The sequence below is a fragment of the Peromyscus leucopus genome, chromosome 23 (assembly GCF_004664715.2).
Source record: "Peromyscus leucopus breed LL Stock chromosome 23, UCI_PerLeu_2.1, whole genome shotgun sequence".
Classification (NCBI taxonomy): domain Eukaryota; kingdom Metazoa; phylum Chordata; class Mammalia; order Rodentia; family Cricetidae; genus Peromyscus; species Peromyscus leucopus.
This window is the reverse complement of record NC_051082.1, coordinates 2,917,805-2,941,355: the sequence shown is the minus strand read 5'-3', so window position 1 is coordinate 2,941,355 and position 23,551 is coordinate 2,917,805. Positions and strand designations below refer to the sequence as shown.

At 52.5% G+C, this 23,551-nt stretch overlaps 1 protein-coding gene across 1 annotated transcript in view; it reads left to right on the top strand.

Annotated features, from left to right (window-relative positions):
* Sez6l (seizure related 6 homolog like) overlaps window positions 1–23,551 on the top strand; it is a 167,913-nt gene that overhangs the window by 47,004 nt on the left and 97,358 nt on the right.

Sequence of the window (23,551 nt, the reverse complement as noted above, 5' to 3'; positions counted from 1 at the left end):
CTGACTGGATGCCATCGGCCCCATCTGTGAGCACCTGGGTCCTGCACTTTTTGATTTGCAAGATAAGAACAGTGCACCCTGTTATCGGGGAGGCCGTCATGAGGTGGGTCCCTTCTTCACCCCTTTAGAGGACCACGAGCCACAGAAAGCTGTGAGCCGGCCACCTGAAAAGGAATCATCACTGGGTCTGTAACTCCAGTTGGCTCACAGGCCACACCCCAAAGGCGCCCCTGCACTGTGGTTTGGGAAACCCTGCCTCCCCCACCCCTTTTGTCTCTGAGAAGTTTCTGACCTCCTTCCCTGGCAGCTGGTCTCTGCTCTCAGCTGCAGTTCCTGGGGTGGCAAGTGCAAAAGCGGGGATCTGAACCATAACACAAACCTCGCAGAGCTGTGGAGAAAGAGCCGGCCTGGGCCGCAGAATGGTGGCCTCTGCCCTCCATTGCTTGCAAATCTGGTGGCAGGCAGACTCCTCAGGCTGGATGCCTCAGACCTACCCCCTGCAAGAGGAGCCTAATACCTGCCCCAGCTTGGAGGGGAAGGATCTGTGAAGCCAGACGCTCCCCCAGCTTTGCCCTACACCCTGCTGTGTGTCTTTGGCTGGGTCAGTGCACCTCTCTGAGCCAAGTTTCTTCATCTGCAAAGGGGAAGTGATGTGACACCTGCCTTGCCAAGCTATTCTTAGGATTCACAGAGCCGATCCGTGAGAGGCATCCAGTGCAGGGGAGAGAGAAGTTAGAAATGTCAGCTGTTCTTAGTTATTCCTGTTCTAGACCCATTTTTCCCAGGGAGGACATTTGGCAGCATCCCAGACCACAGAGCATGGCTCCCCTGGTGGGAATGAAGAAAAGCTACGGAGTCCTGAAGGAGTCAGGACCTCTGCCCGCAGTAGTCTCTGAGAAGCCCTGGCCTGAGTTCAGCCAGTTTCAGGGAGGAAGTCATTTGTCCAGAAGAAAGACAGCCGCCCCACGCTTCTTCAGAAACCTCCACAAAGGGCTCCTCGCCAATCCAGTCCCAGTTCGGAAAGGAGGGAGGGACACACAGGCCACCCACGGAGAGAACCAACCTAAGAGCAGGAGACGCTAGGGCAGAGCGAGAAGTGGGATCCGAAGAACAGCCTAATGTGCGGACGTGGAATTCCTAGGACTTCCTGTGCTGATGGCAAGGCATGTGTAAACAACTCAACAAGACGGGTTGCAGGCCTGGTGTGCAGTGTCAGAAGTGCCTGGTGCGGGCTGGAGAGGGGGCTCCGTGGTTAAGAGCACTGGCTGTTCTTCAGGGAGACTCGGGTTCGATTCCCAGCACCCACATGGCAGCTCACAATTGTCTGTAACTCCAGTTCCCGGGGATCTGGTGCCCCCTTCTGGCCTCCGCGGGCACTGCAAGCATGTGGTGCACATACCTACAAACAGGTAAAAACACATACACATCAGACAAAATAATAATAATAATAATAATAATAATAATAATAATAATAATAATAATAATAAACTTAGAAACATCTGGCGTGAGCAGCTGGGTAGCCACTAGACAAGAGCCAATACATGTCTATTGAACTAAAGAAATGTCTAGTTCATCCTTCTCAAAGGCGGAGAAGGATGGCTTCAGGAAATGTTTCTCAGAACTGAATTTCCCCCAGTGTATGTGAGTTGTGGCTGGTTGGAAGGGCTGACATAGGTTTATGTAAATGTGGAATTTACTTAAATTGATTAGCTTACGTGTGTGCGTGTGTGCGTGTGTGCGTGTGTGTGGTGTGTGTGTGTGTGTGTGTGTGTGTGTGTGTGTGTGTATTTTGGCTTGGTTTGGTTTGGGGCTTTGGTTTTTGGTTTGGTGTGTGTGTGTGTGTGTGTGTGTGTGTGTGTGTGTGTGTGTGTTGAGGCAGGGTTTCATCGCATAACCCAGGCTGGCCTTGAACTCTTGATCCTCCTGCCTCAGACTCCAAGTGCTTGGATTACAGGTGTGACCACCACAACACCCAGTTTTAAACTTATTTGAATTGTAGTGTTGAGTGAGATCATGGAAGGCCCTGGTCTTCTCCTTCCTCGCCTAGAGCTCTTTCTGGTACGTCTTCCCAACCAGCTAGGAATGGTGGAGCCGAAGGGCAGAGGCCACGCCCCTCGAGGCCACGCCCCTCGAGGCCACGCCCCTCGAGGCCACGCGCCTTGTATTCAAGACGCACAGAAGCTCCACCCCTCCCCTCCCTCACACCCCACACACCCTCACCACACACACACACACACCCTCTCCCCACCCCATACACACACACACACACACACACACCACACACACACACCCTCCTCCTACACCACACCCTCCCCACCCCATATACCCTCACACACACACACACACATACACATCTCTCCCCCACACTCACCCCTCACCCTCCCACACACACCTTCTCCCACACTACACAAACACCCTCACACACAGACCCTCTACACACACACACACACAACACACACACACACCACACTATGCTTCCCCCACACCCTCACCCCTACACACACACACACACACACACACACACACACACACACACACACACACACACTCCTCCCACACCACACACACCTTCCCTACCCCCATATACCCTCACACACACACATACACCATCCCTCCCCCACACTCACCCCCTCACCCTCCCACACACACCCTTCTCCCACACTACACAAACACACACACACACACACACACACACACACACACACACACACTGTACTTTGAAGACACTGTTGCAAGTGGGTTTGGCTCAGGCTATCAACCCCCGTGGCTCCTCGAGGATCCTTTCAACGCCTCGCCTCTGGGGAGGAGGGTTCCTGGCAAAGGTGAGGAGGCTAGGGAAAGGTGTAAGGCCTGTGTCCGACGAGCAAGGACACATGGACAGAACTTAGAGAATGGCCTGAGGTGGACCCAGCCTCACACCACTTGACCCTGGCTGAGCCAACCGAGCAGAAGCCCCTGCAGTTCCTCATCCAATGCCAGGAGTGCATGGTGACGCCATGGACATTGAGTGGGACTGAGTCCCTCTTCCTCCTCCTCCCTGTCCTCAGCCTAGAGCACTTTCCTTGTGCAGTAAGCTTAAAGAGTTGGCATTTCTCAGACGCCAAGACCGAGGGGCTAAGACCAGAGACATGGCGTGGGCTGGGGCCTGGGAGGCCCACGGGCCAGTGGGGAGAATTGAGCATGCCTCCCCTGCATTAGCCTTTGCACAGAGCTGGTTTAGAACGCTCCAGAGACACTCTACTCATAGGAGGTCAGTTGACCTGCCTCAACACGGTGAATAATTACTTTATTGTCCTTAGTTGGAGGAAATCAATTTAGTCGAAAAAATAACAGCATGTGCCTGTGATTTACCCCAGACCGCACTGCCAATTTGCATCCGGTCCCCTTTCCACATCCCCATTAGAAAGCTTCCTCTATTGTCCCAGACTGTGTGTGAAGAAACGGAAGCATGAGAAGAGAAAGCCTGGGGGTCCAGGCTCCCCAGCCGGGCTGGCGGCGGGTCCTGACTGCGTGGTGTCTGCTGTCAAGGTGGGAACTCACAGGGTTGCTGAAAACTGCTAGTGAACCCGGAGGATTTGAACCCAGGATCCTTATTCTGCAGACTGCGGAGTGCTCTTCTGCATGGCCAGGGCAGTGTGACTCACTCATGAAATCTCGTCTCGTTCACTCCGCCCGACGGCCTCGGGGACTCTGAGGCACCAGGCACTGCCAGGCTGTCTGTGCATGGTGTTTCCTCCTGGACCACAGTGAAGAAGTCTCTTCAGAAAGTGGCAGATTTACTGACTCCCTGGCTCAGGAACAGGCTCTCATCAGGAAGATTCCAGAAAGTTGTAATGTTCACATGGGAAATGAACCCCACCCAGGTCATTTGGAGGGAGAGGGGCATGAGTTCTCAGTCCCTGACTCTTCTTGTCTCTGTACGAGATGGTCTAAGCCAATCCCACTTTCCTTGACACCGTGTGGGGATCTCCTGGTCCTCCCTGTTTTTCCTGGATGTTGAGGCTCACGTGCCTAGAGCACTTTCCGTGAAGAGGAGCCGTGATGTTTACAGACTCACTTCGTGTAAACATGAACAGTATCCTGTGAAGAAGGCGGTTCCTTCCTTCTTTGCTGGTTGGGGGGAACCAAGGCTAAGAGAACTGATCGATGCCACTGAGTCGGGACCTGCCCAGGTGACAGCCGCCATGTTGCCCGAGACACAGGAGACCGCTAGGAGAGCTGGGGAAAGATCCGCCGCTGAGAAGTGAAGCCCACACACGTGGTCTGTGGCGCGAGGACTTGGCCACCTCCCTTCGCCAGGTGCCGCGTCTGGGAAGTCAGCAAAGCAGAGGAAGTCAGGCTGCCAGACTGTGCTGCTGTGTCCAACATACCAAAGGAGAAAGCCTGATTTGGTCTCAACGGTTTCTGAGAGTTCGATCCACGCCCGCTGGTCTCACGGATTTGTGCAGGACGTGGTGGTGGCAAACACATGATTGAAAAGAGTCAAACACACCCCACTGTCCCAGGAAGCAGAAGACAGGCAGGAAGTGGAACCCGCCTGCGGTGACCTACATCCTGCAGCCAGGCCCCAGGTCCCAGAGCTTCACAGCCTCCCGAGGGGACAGGCTTCAACAGTACACTCTGGGCACTCTCTGTGGCTCCCAGCAGCAGATGTAGCCATGTGATCAAGAGGGACACCCGGTGCCTGGTGTTGGCAGTGGTCACAGAACAGTGTGCTTGGTACCAAATTACTCCTGTGACAAAATACCCAGAGAAGGAAGGATTTGTCATGGTTTGAAGTTCCAGGGCACAGTCCGTCGTGGCAGGAAAGGCAGGAGTGTGAGGCGGCCGGTCGCAGGGCACCCGGTCAGGAAGCAGATGAGTGCGGATGCTCGGCTCAGTTTCTCCTTTGTATTCGGTTTGGGACTCCAGCCCACAGGATGGAGCTGCCCTAGGTCCAGGGTGGGTCTCCTTCCTCAGTTAAACCTCCCTGGAAACATCCCCCACCCATAGAGATGTGTCTCCCAGGTGTCTCCAAATCCAGCCAGACTCACAGTGAACATGAGCCCTCACGGTGGCTGCAAAGGTGGATAGGGCAGCAGCTGGCTGAGATCAGGGAACGTCACAGGTGGAGATGGGCAGGTGCTGATGCTGAAGTCTGGTGACCGTAGATGAAGCCCAGAATCTGCTCCTACCCCATGTGGGGCTGTGAGACTGGGGTGGGGGGTGGATCCACCTCTCTGGCCCCCAGTTGTTGAGTCTGCAAAATGCAAACAGATTCATTCAACAGATATTAACTTCGTGTAAGCTGTGACCAGGCCGGCTCTGGGGATGCAAGGCTGAGGGAGAGAGGCAAGGCTGTACCACAGCATTGGTGTCTGTGCAGCTCTGAGTATCAACAAGTCAGCAGTAACGACCAGCCACAAGGCCCTGGATGCTGGGCTTCCCTTATGTTCATCCCACCGAGGCAGGCAGAGCAGCCGCCTCGTGCCTGCTGTACAGAGAGGCCTGAGGCCAGCCGGGGAGTACAGCTGACGTGAGGTCTCTCCACAGGTGGCTCTTCCTGTCCAGCATTCCTGAGGGAGTGGCCTCTGGAGAGTGTCTTCACTTCTCTGGGGCTCTCTTTCCTCATCTGTAACACGGGGGGAGAGGGGGGACAGTGACAGAATCTGACGGAAAGGGCGTTTAGTGTGGCGTTCCGTCTGTGGGGCACTCTCAGTGACTGTGGATGATATTGTCGTCGCCATTGTGGTAGTTAAGGTCTCGGGGCAGGGAGGACACTTGGGGTCTGTAAGTCAGAGCAGGGCAGTCCAGCTCTGACGCTTTCATGGCTCACAAACCCTGCCTTGTCGATTCTGCTTTTAATGAAAATGTACTTGCTGCTGGAATTAATTACTCTTAAAGTGTCCTCATTAGGAAGTATTGAGGGGTCCATGGTGGATTCAAGCGTCCCAAAGAGTCACCACATAAAATGTCTGGGTGGTGGGGGCTGAGTTTATGCACTCTCTCTCTCTCTCTCTCTCTCTGTGTGTGTGTGTGTAGTGTGTGTGTGTGTGTGTATGTGCATGTGTGTGATGTGATAACTAGAACCCACAGGGTGGCAAATTTATTAAGAACAGAGGTCCGCTTAGCTCGACTTTTGGAAGCCGAGAAGTCCGAGACTGTGGTGCCGGGATGTGTCCAGCCCCTACGAGGCTGTCCGGCACATGAATGTGAGGGTCAGCTTTCCTACACAGCACATTTGGGAGACACATTTAAACATAGCACAGGACATGTTTGGTAAGTCAAGTTGGCAAGAAGTCATGTCAGGACTCCTCAGAGGAAACACACACACACACACACACACACACACACACACACACGAGCACATACACAGATGTGTTAGTGAATCAGCCCACGTGATCACGTGTCAATTTAGGAAGGCAGAGGACAGGGTCAAGCTAGTCAGTTTATAGCTCATTCCCACAGAACTACCTAGGGTCCCATGAGACCTACGTTAATCCCCCGCCCCAAGGGTGGAACTCCCAGTGATGCAATTGCCTCCCACTGTAAGGTCCCACCATCTCTCACCATCACCACAGGGGACCAAACTTCCAACCCCCAAACCCTGAGAACAAACCAGGTCACACCACAGTGGTGCCAGTGGGCTGGATGGAGGGGTTCTGGGAGAAGGTTCCCACATTAGAGCTGAAGTGGGTAGGTGGATGAGGCTCCCTGTAAGGACTCCTCAGAGGAAACACACACACATGAGCGCGCGCGCACACACACACACACACACACACACACACACACACACACACCCCTACAGTGATAATGCCACATAACAAACAACCCCAATTCAGGAATGTAACTGGAAGTTTCTCATTCTCACCCAGCCCTGTCGTCCCACAGATACTTATAAAATAATCACTCCGAGGCTTATATTAGTTATAAACTGTATGGCCTATGGCTCCATCTTCTTTCATCTTAAATTAACCCATTCCTATTAATCTATATGTTGATGCGTGGCCGTGGTGTTACAGTCTGCTGGCATCTTGTGCCTCCTTCGGCAACGGCTCTCGTCTCTCTCCACTCTGCCCTTCTTCTCTCTGTATCTCTGCTTGGATTTCTCCCCTGGCTGTAAGCTTTCCTGCCATAGGCCAAAACAGCTTTATTTATTATAAAATGGGAGTCACACATAGTCACAGCATAAGAGAAAGACATCCCACAGCACAGGAACTTGGAACTACAACAGGAGGTCTGAAGCCACCCGCAAGGCAGCTGACTGCAAAGAAGGAGACCTGGTTTAGACACTGGACTATTCCAAAAGTTCTCCGATGAATGTGTTTTTCCTTTGGCACGCTGGACAAAGGGAGAGAAATCAATAGTCGAAGACGCTGTGGAGACACAGTTCTGAAGCAATTTAAAGAACTCCGTCCCAGCCATCCTACAGCTCGAGACACGGAGAGAGAGGCATCGGTGCCCATTTATCCCGGGTCCAGGCAATTTCAGCTTTCTGATTAGCTTTGTGTAGCCAGCAGGGACTTTATCGGGCAGATAGCTTGTCACGTTAAACACAGGACGAGCTTGTCACTGGTCAGGGAGCCAACTTGGTGGGAGAGATTGGCTTGCCTCCCCTAATCGATGCCAACCCCACGATGCGGCGAATCATAACTGCCGCCAAGTTGGCCCCGGCTCCTCCATCACAGGCTTCGAACTGTGGGATCACTCCATCTGTCAGAAGCCATTAGGAGCTCCGGCTGCTAATGGGGAGGCAGGGGGCGGACGTCCTTCCAAGGACAAGCTGCACACATGGAAAGAGGCGTTGACAACCACACTTGATGAGCGTGAGGCATTGGAAGACCAGAGAAGAACGACATCCAACAAGATGTCCCCGGACATGTTGGAGTAATACAACATGGGCCCTGAGGAGGAAGAGGCTCATGGGCTCGCTTGAGGAAATATCCCACCATGATGATGGCTGTGTGCAACCTGGACAGAATTCATCAGGAATCTGTGAGCCTGCGTGGGTGCTGAAGGGGTGGACTTTGCAGAGAAACTGCATCTCGCTTCACAGCCAAGCTTCCCTTGAATCTCGCTCTTCAGCTCACTCGCCCCGCTGCCCCTGTGACAGAAACTTGCCCCTGTCCCCACAGGGCTCGCTGGCTCAGAGGATGGTAGCACCATATGTGTTGTTGGTTCATAGGGAGGAAGCATGGAAGTCGTCCGAGACTCTTCGCCCCTTCACATCCCCCACTCATAAATCCCCCCACTCACCCAAGTCTGGTCCTCTTCCCGTGGATCCCTCAAAATGACCTGCTTTCATCCCCCGCAGGGGTGTGCCACCATCACCTGGCCTCTTTGAGAGCCCCCTCCCTGGTCTCCCCCTCCCCTCTTCATCTCATCATTGCTCTGTGAACGAAAACCAAAATTATCCATCTGATCCGCTGTTCCCAGCACGACCAGGTAACCTGCCCGCCTCTCGCCGCTACATCATGAGCTGTTCCATGGCCTGGAGCTCATGTCCCTGCAGCTCCCCCAGGCTCACTTCACTGTGCTCACGTTCCCACTCAAATAACAGTTCTGCACCCCGGCGGTCACCTACACCTCTGTGGCCAGACCTGGAGACCCGAGCTGCCCCAGCCAGCGCTGGCCTCGGCAGGTAATGGTCCCTTCATTTTCCGGGGATTCTGTGTTCGCACCTGTCTCTGAACTCAGTGGGTGAGATCACCAAACACTCACTCTTGCCCTCTTGAGCCTTTCTCTACCACAGCTGATGTCCCAGTCTCCATTGCTGGGAAGAACGGTCATGTGATCCTGTCTGCCCAATGAGACCAAAGCTCTGATCAACACTGTAGGTGTGGTTTTCAAAGGAGGGCAGACTGGGCTTTGATGCTCTTTTCCGTGGATGGTTCTTTGAAATCTAGGGACCTGGCTGGCTTCTGTCTGCACGTCACTCGCCTCTCCGTGCCCCTGGATTAGTGTCCTGTTTCTGGAGGCTGAGTTCAATCCTCAGCCTTACAAACTCCATCAGGGGACAACCTGGGTGTGTCGTTTTAGTCTGGTTTGGTGTTTACCCGGGAACGTCCCAGGGCAGCATCTGACCTGTGGCGTTTGTCCAAGCAAACACTTGCTGTGTGAGTGTCTGGAGGGAATGCTGTGTGGCCACAGCTCTGAGTGCACATCTCAATGTGTGAGCCCTTCCATATAAAACCAGTTAATAACACCGTGCTCCTGGGGAGTCTAAGAATGCGCCCGGTAGCCAGTGACATCCCACCTTAGAGGAACTCTCTAACAGTCATTGATGCTGTGATCGTGAGTGACAGCTCTCCCACCTGTAACCTCCACCCTGAGTGCCAATGAGGCACAAAGATCTGTGGTGAGCCCTCAAGGCAGGTGGGGCCAAGGCCTGGGGAACAGGCTATATCTTCCAGCTTAGCCCACAACAAGAGGCTTGCTTAAATGTAGGGAGAAATTGCAATGCCTCTTGATAGATGTGGGCTGATACCGCAGAAGGAAAAGGACATAGTGATGTCCCTGGGATACCCCGGGGCCCAGCTTCCATTCTCCCCTCAGCTAACAACCTCATGAAGACACCTGCCCTGAGGTGGCCGAGTGTCAGGGGAACACAAGAACATGGTTACCAAGATGCATGGGTAAGAACAAGCTGTCTGTCCATCTTGAAGGATGGACTGGAGGAGTGTGTGTGTGTGAGTGGGTGAAAGCTGGCATGGGCAGGTGTTCCCGGGGAATCAGTTGTGCTCTCAACAGTGGGCATCGGGAGATGGTCAACCAGTGACCTGGACCAGTAGCCAGTTCTTCAACAATAGGTTCCTGAGGCGGGGAGGACCAGAGATGAGAAAATAAAAAAAAGACAGAAAAAACTGGGACCAGGAGATCCTGCACACGTTGATGGCTCATGCAAGCAAGTTTATTAGGAAGTACAGCGTCTTATACACAGGTTTCAGCGGGGGAAATGAGACAGACTCAGCAGAAAACAACCACACAATGGGACGAAGCCAGCAGGAAGTTCATCAAGCTATGTTGCACAGACAGAGCCCATAGCGGCCTGGGGACTGATGACTCCAGTCTCTCCAGGGGAAAAAGAAAGGTTCGCCGTAACTGAAACCTTAACTCTTTCAAGGCCCTGGCTCCAGCTCCGGACCAGACCTTGTCAAGTCAACCCCCGAGCACCACACAGAACTAACATTCCCTTTGTGACTCCCAACAAACCAGGCTGCAGGCCAAGGACCCCAGTAGAGGGAGGCATATGGTGAGGCAGGAGGCAGAGGTGGCGGGTGCTGGCTGTAGTCAGGGTGGGAAAGTGTCCTGCCCCACACTTTCTGGACCCTGCCCCCAGGTCCCAGATGTAACAGACCACCATTGCTTCTCCCTGTCAAACTGGGAGCCTGGAGATGACACAGAGCTGGCCAGAGGGCACCCATGGAGGAGACAGAGATGCCTGGCTCACAGGTATAACTTGTTCCTCCAGGCTCTACTTTGAGGGGACCAGACCAAAGGGTCTTTATCCGTGAAGCTATTAGCTGGGCTTTGAGAGTTGTTAGAGTCCAATAAGGTCATCAGGGTGGGGCTCTTGGACAATCATGGTGGTTTTACAAGAACAGAGGACCCTTGCATGTACCTCATCTCCTGCCATGAACACTCTGCTCTCTCTCTCTCTCTGGACTGTGTGGGCCAAGAGGCCATCACCAGTCACAGGGCCTCCTTCACTGGAGCCAAAGCAAGCCAACCTCTTTTCATTATAGCTTTCCCAGTGTGGGATTGCTGTGGATATCACTCTGGATGCTGTGATGGTGTTGCTCTGATGTGGTTGATAAATAAAAAATGCTGATTGGCCAGTAGCCAGGCAGGAAGTATAGTATAGGTGGGACAAGCAGAGAGGAGAATTCTGGGAACAGGAAGGTGGAGGCAGGAGTCGCAAGCCTGACGCAGAGGAAGCAAAATGTCAAAGTACCAGTAAGCCACAAGCCACGTGGCAACTTATGGATGAATAGAAGCGAGTTAATTTAAGATATAAGAACTAGATAGCAAGAAGCCTGCCACGGCCATAGAGTTTATAAGTAATATAAGTCTCTGTGTGTTTACTTGAGTCTAAGTAGTTGTGGGCCAGGCAGGACTGGAGAAAACTTCAACTACATGGGATAGTGCTGTGTCATCAGCAACAGAGAATGTTCCAGGTCAGCCTCCACCACCTCGCCCAGCCCACGGGATAGCAGAGATGATGCCCTGTCATTTGAGCCAAGTGCTCTCCCATTGTCAATGACCTCCAGAGTCCAGGGAGGATCTGGGGACCATCCTGAGGTCACAGGCGTGAAGCAAACTCCCTGGGTCCCACAGCCACCAAATAGCAGAACTTCTAGACGAGGAACCTGAGGCCATGATCTGCTTCTCTGGTAGAGTTTGCATTCCAGGCCAGTGAAGCCCCACGTTTAAGTGTGTATGTGGACATTTGGAGGGTGGGCATGTTAGTGACTACAGAGGGTACATCCACTAATTCTGCTATGCCTTTGGATACTGGGAATCAAACCTAGGGCCTGACAAATTCTAAGTGAGTGCCCTGCTCCTGGGCCCCTGGCCCTCTTGGTACTTTTTAAGACAGTGTCTCATTAAGTTGTCCCCCAGTCAGGCCTTGAACTTAGGATCCTCCTGCCTCAGCATCCCCAGTCATTAGAGATTATGGTCATGAAAATTCAGACTTGCCTTACACCTGGTTTCATGCATGTCAGAACTTACCACAGCCTGCTCTTTACATGTGGGCTGTTCATGAACGAATGATGTGTACCGTGTACCTGTCTATGCCATCGATGGTTCTGTAGTTACCTGTTGGTGGGAAAAAACAAAGCTGTTTCTAAAGCAACTAAAATATCACAATAGCTGATGGGGAGCCGCGACCTTGGCCGGGGTGGGGTCAACAGTGTAGGGTTTGAGGAGCGGCCCCTAGTCCCTTTGCCCCTCTGCCCCTGTTGTGGGGCCCACACCCTTAGCCACAGCTGAACCCGAGTGTCACTTGGGAGACTTAAAAGCTTAAATCCTGGGCCTCGTCCTGCATCTGTGAAGACATCTCTCTGGCAATGAGTCTCAGCCTGGCAGGTTGCTTTTTGATGGCTCTCGGGAGCTGCAGACACACGGGGGGGGGGGGGGGGGAATGTTGAACCCGCACTGAGACAGAGGTGCTCATCCTTACCCACTGTGGTTCTAAGGAGCCAGGTGCAGGTCTGAAGCAGTGCCCAGTTCTGCTCACAAAGACGGACTTCCAGAAGACACAGGAGGCCCCAAAACTCAGTCACGCCCTCTCTGTTTTAGATTACCATCAATGCCCTCAGCATGGCACTTGCCATGCTCATCAGGGCACAGGCACAGATGCCTCCACTACTGTGAGGACCCCTGTTGTGTACAGCTGGCGTGGAGCCAAGCTCATGGCACCAGGGCCCTTGAGCAAACAGTCCTCTGGCATGGAGTCAAGGATGACAGAGACAAGCAGAGCTTGGTGGCCCGTAAAAGCCAGCATCGGAGCTGATGGCACCATGAGCTTGACAGCGGGAGAAACTGAGGCCGGAGAAAGGTAGCCACTTGAGTCCTGGGTCAGGGAGGGAAAGATGAGAAAGCCACTCTCCTCCGCTCGCCCACGTCCCCTGCAGCCTGCTGATTGCACAGGTTCCCATGAGCTCTGCACAGGTTCCCATGTGTCCTGCACAGGTTCCCATGGGTCCCACAGAGGTTTCCATGGGTCCCGCACAGGTTCCCATGTGTCCTGCACAGGTTCCCATGGGCCCGGCACAGGTTCCCATGGGCCCCACACAGGTTCCCATGTGTCCCGCACAGGTTCCCATGGGTCCCGCACAGGTTCCCATGGGTCCCGCACAGGTTCCCACGTGTCCCTCACAGGTTCCCATGTGTCCCACACAGGCTCCCATGGGCCCTTCAGGCAGCACATCGATCAATCAACAAGTATTTACTAAGCCCCAAGTTGGCTCCAGGCACAGAGCTGGGTGCTAGAGTCACATCCAGGAGCAAATGGATGAGGGTCCGCCTCTGTGACCCGTGTTCTCCAGAGGGATGAAGTTTACAGTTCACGTGAACTCATGGGAAGGTCGTGAACAGCCTGAGTGTGAAGGAAATTCTGTCCCGCTGTGGACTGGACCAAACAGGTCTTCTAAGAGCCACACTCCTGCAGGCCTGGCCGGAGTCACGGGTGCGCGGTGAGGGCTGGAGTCCTGCCAATCTGCACGATGACCAGGAGATGAACACGTGCCCGTACTGGCCTCGACCCCTTTAGCCGGGCCTCAAAGCTCACAGCTGCCTGTCAAGTCCCAAGAGACAGAGGATTCATCATCTGCCTGCATGGCCATCTCCTTCCGGTCTCCATGGAGACTGAAACCTGACCCTCCTCATCCCCACCCTAGGGTGCACAGGTCCCATGTCAGCTTCATCTCCGGCTGCAGCCCTCAGCCCTGACAATAGATGACGTGAGTGCTGGGGGAGCCACGGTCCCCAGAAGCTAATTTGTCCTGGGATAGAGTGCCATCCAGCACTATATAGTGAGACCTCGTCTCACAAAGAAAGTCTAAACCTCACTTTCTGTGACCTATGACCTTTACACAAGCTATGGGGCCACTGTGAACCCCGCTTTCCTCCTCTGTGCTGGGGTGACCTTGACACCCACGGCAGAGAGATTCTGAGGGAGGTCTGAGGGGACCAACTCTTCTGTTATTTTGTTGCTGTTGTTCTTCGTTGGCTGGAAGCCAGAGTCTTGTTCATGCCAAGCAAGCCAGGGACCGCTACACTGCACCCCTGCACACAAGGGTCTCGGAACCCTCCCCCTACACGTCAGCCAGCACACCCTGCCCTCACACCGTGTGGCCCGCCTCCACCTTGCTCCAACACGGGTTAATCTCACCTCAGAACGCAAACACAAAGACTCCATTCAGCCTGGCAGACTGTTCCGTTCCTTTAATAGACTTTAACATGGCTTCCTCTCACTGAATCAGGCCTGGTGTCCCATTGTTCTCTCTTTAGAGCCGTGGTGCCCCTTGGCACGCGGCAGGAATGCCAAGGAGAACGCTGTCTGGGGCTCTCTGGTGGCTTCCTCCTGACACACGGGGGGCCCAGTCTGGTCATGCAGATGAGTGGTAGGAGGAGTGTCTGTGACAGACCAGGGACGCAGGGGGCTCCTGAAGAGACGCCTCCGCGCCCCCGGTCCCCTTCTTCACCCACAAGGAAGAAGTAATAGCAGCCAATGAAGAGTGCCACTGTGCATTCTAACCACTGTAATACACATGATTATTAATTATGTAATACACATAACTTTATACACAAGAACCTGGAGATGGGATAAGCCAAGTATCGGCACTGAGGCCACACCGTCCATGATTCCCCAGGAGAGAATGTGTCAGTTGGCACATGTTTTTCCCTTTCATTTACATCTGCAGTCATAAAAACAAGGACACCCTGAGAAAGACATTTAGAGGGGGTATTACCATAGAGCATGCTCACGAAAACGAAGATCCCTATGACGTCACTCAACGGTAGAATCTCAAGGAACCGACATCGTCACTGTGGTTTGCCCATTGGCCGGCATGACATCACGAGGATCATAAACCTTTATCAAGCACTTAGAACATACAGTTAGTGATCCCCAGACTCAAACCCACAACTACAGGACTGGTGTGACCGGATATCAGGGCGGGGACACGTGGCTCCTTGGGAAGGAGACGTGGCACTCAGAACGTGACATTTGAGCTGAGATTGGGTAGTGAGGAGGAGGCAGACAAGCAGAGTCCAGGAACAAAAGGTTTCCAAGCACAGGGCGGAAGATTAGCCTCTCAGGGCCACTGGAGCTGGGCATGGGGACTGGAAAGGAGGGAAGGGGGCTGGGAGCCATCAGGGGCCACTCGGCATGGGGCTCTGCTGCCAGTTTAAGAGTCTGAGCTTAGTCTCAGTGCAGGGTATGAGTTGGCCGCCTTGCACTCTAAGGGACACAGGAGCAGAGCAGTGCATCAGGCAGAGTCCCCGTGGCACCCTGGGATGATCCAGGGAAGGGCAAGCAGTTGATGGTGGAAGAGAAGACGTAGAGACGGATGTCCAGGGCAGAGGGTGGGGCCGGGCGCCATGAGGTCCTCGGACTGTTACTAATGAGAAGAGACCAACTGTTCCCTGGGTGGGGACATTTTCACAGGTTGATGTGGACACTGGGCAGCTCACCTTGCTAGGGCAGTGTGGGAGGCCAGTGTTCTGTGCAGAGGCCCATAAAGGTTTCCTAGTGAGGTCTGAGCTTGCTTTACCCAGCAGGGCTGCATTAGAGGATGGCTTGACCATGTGCATGGTTAAGCTAGGGGGAGAATTTTTTGCTCCATCCCTTGGCATTCCTATAAAAGGCCCTTTAAAAGAGACAGGAGGGGCCAGTAGATAAGGATCCAGGCCCTCCCAAGGCTACCCTATGATTCTATCTGTTTCTCTCCCCTCTAGCCTTCTATCTAAATCTCTTATTCCTTTCTCCTCAAGAATACCCTGGGGTAAAATGTGGGAGCCGGTCTCCCAGCTGGGCTCCCACAGTTCTGGGCACCGAGGTCTGGGTCAGCATGTTCTCTGTGGGTCACCACTAAGCATCTCTTCCTCTGTCTCCCCACTTTGTTTTCTGTGTCCTCCATCTAGTCCTCAGCCTCTCTCTCTCCTCTCTCTCTCTCTCTCTCTCTCTCTCTCTCTTTCTCTCTCTCCCTCTCTCTCTGTCTCTCCCCCCCTCTCTCCACTTCCTCCCTACCCCCACTGCTGTCTTGACATGTCACTGCACCCCTCTTGCCTCTGAGGTCCAAGTGCCTTGCGTTAGCAAAGTACAGTTATCGGTTCCTACCTTTTAAGCCCTAATCCCAGTTGCACCACTTACCAGCTGGACGACCTTAGGAGAGCGACCTGCCCTCTCTGAGTCTCCATTTACTGTTCTGCACACTGGAGGTAGAGTCCTACAGTCTTCGCCGTGTGGGAACCTCTGGCAGTGTCTCCTTCGTGCCATCCAATCAAACACACGTGGTTAAAATGTGGATTGGACTCGTTCCAAGGCAGTTTTATACCATCTATCGCTACCGTCACATTCGTCAACTGATGGTTTCCGGGCCTTTGGGTGTTGTTCTCTCTGCTCCTCTCTGGTCTCTAGGCCACGGCTCACCCACTTCCCGGCACTAGACATCCATCTGCATCTTCCGGAACGGTCTCTCTCCGCCCAGGCTTCCTACGTACTCCGCACACAGTGACTGACACACACACCCTTCCATGGACAGGCATGTCGCTCCTGCTGTGCCCGGCTGTCACTCATGAGGAAGCTGTCCCAGCTTCCTACACAAGTCTCCATTTATCTTAGGTCAAAGCAAGGAGTGGAATTTCTGGTAGACGTCAGTGTGTGTCATAATTGTTTTCTGAAGCCGTGGAAACATTTGACATGGTCCTCGGGTCTGGGGCCGTCCTGATGACCCTGGGTGTATTCTCTTTTTCCCCTCTTTGGAACTGGGTGGGTCTGGGCCCGTGAGCATGCTAGGCAAGCACTGTGCCACCTATGGGCACCCCAGCTCTACCCTGCCTTAGGGGTCTCCTTCTGTTGCTAACCTGTATACTCCCAGTGACAGTGCTGTGGGTCCCAGTCTGCGGAGCTTCCTGTTATTCACTGGTCTTTTGGGTTCACCATTTCTCTGAACACTGTGCCCCTTGGGAGGTGGCTGGTGTCCTTGGGCTATCAGATCAGATGGGCAGACACTCCCTCCAGTGCCAGGCTTGGCTTTTAGTTTTTATGCTGGCATTTTTTTTTTCCAAAGAGACTTTCTGTTTTGACGTTTAGTCTTGCTCCTTCCCTGGGACTGTTTCTGCCCCCCGGACTGTCAGAACTCATGTCCTGATGCAGTATGCAGTGCTCACCAGGTGGCAGATGTCACCATGAAGGAAAGGATGGAGCAGAAGGCACAGCGTGGCATCCAGGGCCTTGTCCCTCTCTATGGAGCCCTGAGTCCTCAGTTTCCCCTTGTGAACTGAGCCTCCTCAGTTGCCTTGTCTCTGAAGTCCTTACACCTTCAGAGGTGGAAAGCAAATGTGGAAAAGCACCTAAGAGGCTCAGAACCGCAGAAGCAGGGCGCCACCCCACTCCCACCACCCCACTTCCTCCCCCGACCCCACACCCCGCTAAGGACCTGACGCCCCATCTCCCTTTGGAGCAGGAGTGGCCATTGAGATTTTCTTGTTGGCATTTGGAGGAGGCTGGTGTAAAGGACATGCATTCCCTTACCTTAAAGACTGCCATGTTCCCTGGGTTTCTGTGGGTGCAGCCTAGAGTTCAGAAGCAAGGGTTAAAAAAAAAAGCCTCTGGGCCAGGATTAGAACCCAGGTCCATGTGATGCCCAAGACAAAGCCTACCATCCACCAGGCTGGACTCTGGAGGAGGGAAAAAAATCACAGGGACCGCACACAGGGACTCAAGCCAAGGAAATGTTCCATCTCAAAGACGCCGAGTATTCCCTCTGAGCAGCTGTGGGGAAAAAATAGAGTGGGCTGGAACCAGCGGGGGTTTTCTTTTTCCTTTTTAATGTGTGGCTTGCTCAGCTGACGTGATCCTTGGGAGGGCATCTCACTCTCCGGCTTGGCAGCAAAGACCCTGGTGAGTTCCTGGCAGCCCAGGACAGTGTTTTTCCCCCGCGGGAGGTCACTGGGTAAAGGAGAGCTCTCAGCAGAGGGGTACCGAAGAAGGTGGCAACACCTGGGTGTTACCTTGGCAACTACAACAGGCCTGTTTCAAATGTCCATCATCCCCACCACCACCACCGCAAAAAAAAAAAAAAAAAAAATATCACTACAGTTAGAGAAGAGAGAGATGGAGAGAGGAGGGGAGAGAGAGGGAGAGGGAGAGGGAGGGGGGGGGGGGGGAGGGAGGGAGGGGAGAGAGAGAGGGAGAGAGAGAGAGAAGAAAAAAAAAAAAAAAAAAAAAAAAAAAAAAAAAAAAAAAAAAAAAAAAAAAAAAGAAAGAAAGAGAGAGAGAGAGAGAGACTTGACTAGGTTACAATGCTGTAGAATCCCAGACACAGAGGCAGGACATTGAGACAGAAACTTCCATGAGCAGGGGGCAGAGCGGGGAGACAGGAGCAGAGTGATTGGGGCTGGAGCATCAGGAATGATGACTGGAGGCAGGGATGTTTAGGATGGGTCTTGAAGTCTGAGGAAGATTTTGATGGGGTGATGATCTGTGGTTACTAAAGCCCTATACTGTTTCTGGAAGCTGCTTGGATGTGACATCTGTGTGTCTCTCCATAGTACATGCTGGCTAGAAATAGGGCTTCACTTTCTCTCCCATCCCCTAGAACCATGAACCCAGGACCTGGACCACAGAGTCCAGTCTCTAGAATGTAGCCGCCATCATATTCACAGCCTGGGAAGGAGACCTAGGACATCAGTGGTCCCTCCTGGCATAGGTCTGGCTCAGCTCTGCCCTCCAGGGGGATCTGGTCTCCCCCTTGGGCCGTTAAGTCCTCATCTCATCTATGACATATCCACAAAGATCTCCATCTCTCCATCACCTCCTGCTCCCAAAGGTCCATGCAGCAGGGGGTGGGGGGTTGGCAGGAAAGCTCTATCACCTTTCTTCTCCATGTCACTGAGCCTACCTGAGCATTTCAAGTTTAAATCAGGCTAAGGCAGAGTATACTGTGCCTCTCGGAGGAGCCAGACCTGCCTATCCATTAGGTTTCCCAGGTGGAGTGTGTGGACACTGGTGGACTTAGATGCTCATCTGTTCACATGCTTGGATGGTGTGTGACTGTGGGCACAGCTCACACAGCTGCCTCTGTCCTAAACAATTGTGAGCATAATTTTTTAGTTCACTTGTCAGATCTGCCCAGGGAGGTAAGTGCAACTGATGCTAAGAGCTCCAGAAGGATATTAAAGTCTATGAACTCAATTAGTGTCTTATTAGGGTTGCCATTGCTGTGATGAAACACCATGACCAAAGAAACTTAGGGAGGAAAGGGTTAATTCAGCTCACATTTCCACATCACAGTTGATTATCAAAGGAAGTCAGGACAGGAATTTAAATAGGGCAGGAATCCAGAGGTGGGAGCTGAAGCAGAGGCCATGGAGGGGTGCTGCTTACTGGCTTGCTCCTGATGGCTTGCTCAGTCTGCTTTCTTTCTTTCTTTTTTTTTTTTTTTCGAGACAGGGTTTCTCTGTGTAGCTTTGCACCTTTCCTGGAACTCACTCTGTAGACCAGGCTGACCTCGAACTCACAGAGATCCGCCTGGCTCTGCCTCCTGAGTGCTGGGATTAAAGGCAGTGCGCCACCACCGCCCAGCTCACTGCTTTCTTATAGAACCCAGGACACCCACAATGGACAGGACCTCCCACATCAATCACTAATTAGGAAAATGCCCCACAGACTTGCCTACAGCCGGATCTTATGGAGGCATTTTCTCAGTTGAGGTTCCTCCTCTCTGATGACTCTAGTCCGTGTGTCGAGCTGACGTAAGACTCGCCAGTACGGTTAGTATGAATTGTGACATCTATTTTCAAAGGTCCCTCAAACACCGCAGTTGAATTGCGAAACACCAGTGGTGATCTTGACCGCCCTCTCTTCGTAGTTACAGTTTGTTACTGTAGCAAACACCTGACAATAGAAACTTCAGGTAGGGCTTACTTGGGTTCACAGTTCAATACATTAATAACTTTTCTGTCACTGTGATAAAAACTTACAGAAGAAGGTTTTACTTTGGCTTCCGATTCCAGAGGGTTAAAGGTCACCATGGCAGGGATGGAGTGGCATCAGCAGGAGCCCAAAGCTGACCGACCTCACGGTATCTGCACCGGAAGAAAAGTAAGCCAGCAGGAAGTGGAGCAAGGCTACCCCAATGCACTTCCCCCAGCAAGCTTCCATGATCTCGCCCAACAGCGCCACCGGCTGGTGGCCAATGTCCAAGTACGTGAGCCCGTTGGGGACAGTCCATTAAAAGGCTCACAGAAGGGCTTGGTTGGGTTCCTCTTGGAACCAGCAGTGAACACTGGTTTCTGCTCGCTTTCTCCTTTTTATTCAGTCCAGGGCCCCTGAGGGATGGTGCTGCCCACAGTTAGGGTGGATCTTCCTACCTCGATGAACCCAGTTTAGAAACTCCCTGCAAGATGTGCCCAGAGATTTGTTTCCATGGTGATTTTAGATCCTGTCAAGTTGGCAGTAGGAACCATGACACCCACCCAAAGATTCCCTGCATGGGGCTGAGAGGGACCAGGGGTTTGTAATCATCCTGCAAAGGTTGGTAGCCCTGACTGGCAGCTGAAAGGACCAGAGAAACTTAGCTGTGCCTTCCTCTCCATGAGTACGTGCTCGTGTGTGTGTGTGTGTGTGTGTGTGTGTGTGTGTGTGTATTGTGTGTGTGTGTGTGTGTGTTGTGTGTGGTGTGTGTGTGTGTGTGTGTGTGTGGTGTGTGTGTACCTGTGCATGTGTGCCTGTGTATGTGTGTGGTGTGTATGTATGTATGTGTGTACCTGTGCAAGTGTGTGTGTGGTGTGTATGTGTGTACCTGTGCATGTGTGTGTGTACATGTGTGCCTGTGCATGAGTGTGTGTGTGAGTGTGTGTGTGTGTGTGTGTGTGTGTGTGTGTGTGTGTGTACCTGTGCACATGAGTGCCTGTGCCTGTGTAGGAATTGGGCGTCTTCTTCAATCGCTTCTCGGCCTAACTTTTTGAGGCAGGGTCTTTGATCAGACCTGGAACTCACTATTTCTGCTGGATTGGCCAGCAAGCCCCAAGGATCCTCCAGCCCCGGTGTTGGACTACAGACACATGTAGCCACGCCCAGCTGTTACGAGGGTACTGGGGATCCGAACTCGGTCCTTGTGTTTGCTCAGCAAGCACCTTGCTCACTGGGGCCGTCTCAGCGCCCTCATCTCCTTTTCCATGTGTTTCCACACCTCTCAAAGAGGACAGGGTGGGCTCACAGCCTAGCAAACACAAAACTCCTCCTGGGAGTTTGCAAGAAGGGGGGCCGGGGACTTTGCTCAGCAGCAGAGTGGCTGGTGGTGTGAGCCGGGTCCTGGGTCTGCACAGCTCACACTGAAAAAAAACTAAACAAATAATTTCAAACATTTGCAGGAAACAGTGCAAAGTCAGAGGACACAGAGCCACTCTGGAGCTGGGCCAACCAGGACAAGCCTCCAGCCCTCTCTGCCCCGTTTTGCTGGTCTGCATCCTCGAACAGTGATGGTACCTCCTCCCAGGAGGGGCTGGGGAGGATGAGGCAGGTCACTCACACCTGTGAGGTGATCACACAAAACCAACACTGTAGAGATCATTCCTAACAGTTAGGGAAAGCACAGAACTGGGTGTTCATTGTCGTACCAAGACAACATCAGACACAAAATCATCTCCTGGCCGAGGAAGTACAGGGAGGATGGATGGGGACCATCGTGAAGGACCCTCTGTGGTGTCCCTGCCCCGCCCCACCCGACCCTAGGCCTCCAGGCCCACAACATGGAAAAGAACATCTGCAGGGTTTTTTTTTTTTTTTTTTTCCTAATCAGCAGAGTGAAGGCATGCTATTTCACAAACTGGCTGCTTGAGTGTGTACCTAGTTACAGCTGACTGCCTCCGATGATTGGTTGAGGGGCAAGTTCCCATTTGTCCCCAATCCATCTGCAAGCTGAAAAGCGTCTAGAATATTCATTTCCCAGTGCTAGACCCAAAGCCTGGAAGCGCTCCTGATGGAGGAGCCGCTGGGTCCTGGAAGGCCTCAGATAAGATAGAGAGCACACCAAGACAAAAGCTGTCCTTGAGGCCTGGAGGTTTATTTAATGCCACGTATATAGACAGACTACAGCGCGGCAGGGTCTCTGGGGAGAGAAATCACAGCCCATGTGACAGAGGTAAAGTCTCTTAGACCTTTCTGAGGATGGGGAGGTCTCACAGCACAAGCCTGAAGCTGGGTTCTCTGATTCCTAGGCAGAAAGCAGGTTCGATGTCAACACCCCCTCTGATATAAACCCACTTCCCCAGGTGAGGTCCTGGCCCTTGGGAATACGTGAACTGGAGCCTCACAAATGGTGTCTCATGGTAGGGTGTCTGTGCTGGGATTTTGTCTGGCATGAACTTAACACAGGTCTTCTGCATGCTGTCCCGTCTCTGTGAGAGCATGTGTGCATCAGTCCTGTGGTGTCTAGAAAGTCTCGTTTCCCCGGAGCCATCCAGCTCCGCCTCTCACAATCTTTGTGCCTCTTGGTCCACATGGACCCCTGAGCCACAGGGACAGGGGAGTATGATGAAGGCATCCATCCCATTTAGGACTGAGTGCTCCAGATTTTCTCACTCTCTGCACATTTTCCAGTTACAGGTCTCTGTGTTAATTATCATCTCCTCCAAGAAGTTTCTCTGATGAGGCTGAGCCAGACGCTGATGTAGTATGGCAATATCACTGGGACTCCTCTGATTGCTGTGTTCCTTCAGCAGAATCACAGCAGTAGGTTTCCCACAGGCCCAGGATATAGCTAGTCTCAGGTTTGATATTTGCTCATCCATGTTCATCGCTGCTCTATTCGTAATTGCCAGAAATTGGAAACAGCCCAGATGTCCATCAACTGATGAATGGATAATGAAAAAAAATGTGGTACATTTTCACAATAACGTATAATTCAGCTGTTGAGAAAAAAAATGAAATTATGAAATTCACAGGTAAATGGATGGAGCTAGGGGATAAAAATCATCCTGAGTGAGGTAACCTAGACCCAGAAAGACAGAGATTATATGTTTCTCTTAGGTGCGGATGTTTTAGCTTTCAAGCTTTGGAAATGTGCGTTCCATTTCCACAGAGGTTGTGGGTCACTAGTAATGGAACAGGAGAAGGAGAGGGTGTCCCAAGGAACAGGGAAATAGAACACAGATTTATGGAGAGACAAGGGAAAACTAGAATATGGGGATTAAATCCAGAGAGAAGTGGGAGGAGAGGGTAAAAGACAGACTATGAGGAGGGACTCCCAACACTAAAGGTCATTTGAGAAGCCATATGGGAACCTGCTACTGTAAAAACTCCTCAAAATGCATAGTGTGTGTGTGTGTGTGTGTGTGTGTGTGTGTGTGTGTGTGTGTAAGGAATTTAAATAGAGATACCATAGAATGGGAGAGATTATCTCCCAATTAAACTTCTTACGCCACCAAATAAAACCTCTGGTGCCAGGAATGGGTCATGTCTTGTTGAGTCACTGACCAAAGAGGTCCATAGACCATCCCCCAGACATTTCGGGCTATGGTCAGTGTTACTGGTTACCCTCCACAACCTGACATACCACATACTTCTGTCATGGAACGTAGAGAAACCAAGCAGGCACCCAGCTGGAAGCTTCACCCCGACTGACTAGTGTTCACAGTGCCTGAATGTACTACACACGCTACACGCACTACTGAAGGAGAAAGGTAACCATTGATCTCACCCAGTGGCCGGCCTGATAATCCCACTGGCGCAACAGCATCACAAATGTTATAGGAGTGACCAGCCCCTTCGCTGGCACTGAAGGCCCACTGCGTGGGGTGGAACCCACCCTTGACACTGTTGATGAGGCCAACAACCTCG